We start from the raw sequence: 3,627 nt of genomic DNA, 5'->3' as shown, positions 1-3,627 counted from the left end.
AAATCCAAGTAACCGATATGATTGTTTATGATTTTCGGAAATTAAAAAAAATTGTGTTATAAATTTAAAAATTAAAAAAAAAATTTGGAACGTATTTAGTGTGCGCGGTTGCAAAATATTTTACTTTTAATGAAATTCGTAAAATCTATTTACTAGGACTTTAAAAAAATTGAAATACACAATGACGCACACCAAGTACGTTCCAAAATTTTTTTCTTAATTTTTAAATTTATAACACAATTTTTTTTAATTTCCGAAAATCATAAACAATCATATCGGTTACTTGGATTTTTTTATTTTTTTATTTTATATATTTTTGTAAAGAAAAAAACAAATTTTTTTTTCTTAATTGTCTTATGAACGTGGACTTGGCGCGGTTTTTTCACAGTGAAACTGTTTTTGTTCGGATTTTAGTATTTTTTGTAATTATAATAAAAATTTGCAATTGGTACCAACTTAATTAAATCTTGCGTTGGTTGCATTTTTTATAGCAAACTATCCCCTTGAAACTACAGTTTATGTAAAAATAATTCCAGCGCACCCTGGCGGGTGTAGATGCAAGCTGTGAAATATCTATTTTTAACTGTAGTTTCCCATCTAATGAAGGATTACTATGCATTCTCGAATTATTTAGTCTGTGGCAGATCACTTTGCCCATCGAAAAAAAGTCAGGATCGAAATTTTTGCGTTGCTATAGTTTGTGCTGATTAAATTTAATAATTTCAATTAGATTAATTGTTATAAGTGAATATAATTAATTAATAACAGTCAAATAAAGTATGAATTACTGTTATAATATACAATTTAGGAAAAAAATGTACCGTAGAATTAAATAAAATTTTGCAACCTCAAAATACCGTTCTGCTTACAGTAAACACAGTCGGTAGTCTGGCGCTCTGTTTACAGCAGATTTGAACGGAACTTGGCGTCAGATTCTACCGAATCTTTGGATGTCCCAGCAATTCGCTCGCGAGCTCTCGTGTTTAAGTAATATTGTATTATGTCTGACAGATGTATCATTTTCGAGTTAAAAGCTTGTTATATTATTGCACGCCTCATAATGCTGACTGGGATTTTGCATTGTTTTCATATTGTTTAGGTCAAGATAGTTTCCGAATTTTCACACTGCTTCTATTTTGTTCATATTAGTTCTGTAAAACTATAAAAAGGAGATTAATGATCAGGAAACATGAAATATGTACACGATTTATGAGTTATTTTTGTCAGATACTTGAAGTCAGAGTGATGCTGATGACGAAACGGTGTTGTTTGGTATCAAAGGAAAAATTGATCATTTTTATAGTTTTTTATACCTGATATATTGATGATTATTTACGAAAATTCTAATGAAATTTTGAATGGTATAAAAGTTTTTAATAGCTTTGAATGTTTTTAGAAAAAAATTAAACTAGTAGCTTTTGTAAATTTTTCTACAGCCTTTTTTTCATTCAAAAATAAAAATTTTAAAGAAAAAATTTGAATTTGGATCATTTTTGTATAAGTTATGAGTGAAAAATCAAAAAAAGATTTTTTTAATTTTAATTCGAAATATAAAAAAATTACGGTGTCGCGACTAGATAACCGCGACAAAAAAAAAAAAAAAAAAAAAAAACCAGGACAAAATAACCAAACGACAAAATAACCGAAGAAAAATAAACCGTGGACAAAATAACCAAACGACATTATAACCACGTAATAAAATAATCGAACGAAATAGTATATTTCTTACCTAGGGCAGGAAAATAAGAAATGTCTCAGATTACAGGTAATTGTTGACCGAGGCGAAGCCGAGGTCGACAAACATGTGATCTGAGGCTTTCTTATTTCCTGCCCGTGGTGAGAATAGATAGATAGATAGATAGATAAAAAATTTATTTGACTCTGGAACCTAAGCTCCCTCAAAGCCATCAATATTTAAATTACATTGGTATGAATACTATTTTTCTCCTCGACGGAGGCGGAAAGCGGCATTTTCATTTAGCGCAGCGGGCGGAAAATTGCCGCTTTCCGTCCGGAGGGGAGAAAAAAATATTTTCGCATAAACACACAAAATTTATGAAAAAAGAGCACAATACGGTAAAAAACTCATGTGTTGGCCTATTTTCGAATAAATACACACAAAATCCGTGGAAAAAGAGCACATCAAAATAACGCTTACTTCCCCTTCCCCTTCCACTTGAAGCGGGGCAGGCTCCTAAAATTAAAATTAAATAATGCTGTGAAGCGGGAAAGAATAGGAGTTACGGTAATTATTACGTCAAGCGTTCCACATTCACGTAACATGATAATTGGTAGGAAAGGATTGAAAAAGGAATTAGAGAGGACCTTCTTAATGTGAGTTTATAGAATATGCGAGAAAAATTATTAGATAGCTCGGACTGGGATTCGAACCCAGAACCTTCCGAAGACATGTCGGTTACTTTACTATTTGAGCTACCCGTTCTATACTAAACTTCCTTTTCGCTTATTCTATATACATTAAGCCACACCGTCCATCTTACGGTAAGCATTTTTAAATCATACTTGTTGATCTATTTTCGAGAGATTAATTATAAGCTTTTATGATCTGGATATTTTGTCATCCTATTATTTTATCCATGGTTATTTTGTCTGCGGTTTTTTTTTTATTACGGCCCAAAAAATTACATAAGAAAAAAAAAAATTTTTTTGAATCGGATGCTTCACATAATACTCAATTAAATTTATATTGTATTCCGTCGTCTGAATTTTCTTACTAAAATAAAATTACCATTTATTAACCTTTTTTTATATTTAACTATCTAAAATTTTATTAATAATTCTACGCATTTTTAAACAATCTTAATTATTCAAAAAATAGAAAAAAATTTTTTTTTAGCAACAAATATTCAATATTTGTTAATAAAATATTTAATATTTATATTAATAGACATATTTAAAGTGTACAAATTTTTATTTTTCTTATTTTTTAATAAGAATTAAATGATTATTTTACGGGAGAGGAACTTAAAAATTTTCCAATATAATTTTTCCATTTGAATCGGCTTTAACTTAACAGATTTGAGTGGTAAATGATTATAATGAAAATTAGTCATTTAAAAGCGATAAAATAAATAGCATGGTAGGAATAATTATTTGTTAATGTATCTATGATTTATGACAAACGTCAAGTATAATTTAAACGAAAAGGTTTATCCGGTAGAAAAATAAATAAATAAATAAAAGTAAAATAGAAAATAAAAAAAAAAAAAGGTAAAATAAAAAGCCAACACGCACAGACTTCCAACGGCGGCGGTGTCGGAAGATTTACGATAATGGCAGAGATACGGAGGGAAGATTTATTCGCGCGCGATCGAATGGAACGAAGGCTCGTTAGTTAGGTTTGGGTTAGGTAGTCGATATGATGTCAGGCGCAATTCGTTTCGTAGCCTAATTATAAAAGCGTCCGGGATCTCGCGTCGGCATCGTTTCAACTTTTGGTACGTAAAACTCGTTGAGACCCCCGCACAGATTTTTATAAATTATTCAGCCAGAGGTTCCCAAAGAAAGATAAAACCTATATATGTATATAGTTAGATGCACGAATCAATTGTATAGAAAAAAATGTTTAAATTTATTCGATTAGATTTGTTTTTTTTTTTTTTTTCG

This window comes from Cotesia glomerata, linkage group LG8 (genome assembly GCF_020080835.1).
Source record: "Cotesia glomerata isolate CgM1 linkage group LG8, MPM_Cglom_v2.3, whole genome shotgun sequence".
NCBI classification, from domain to species: domain Eukaryota; kingdom Metazoa; phylum Arthropoda; class Insecta; order Hymenoptera; family Braconidae; genus Cotesia; species Cotesia glomerata.
Note: the sequence above shows the minus strand (reverse complement) of the source record.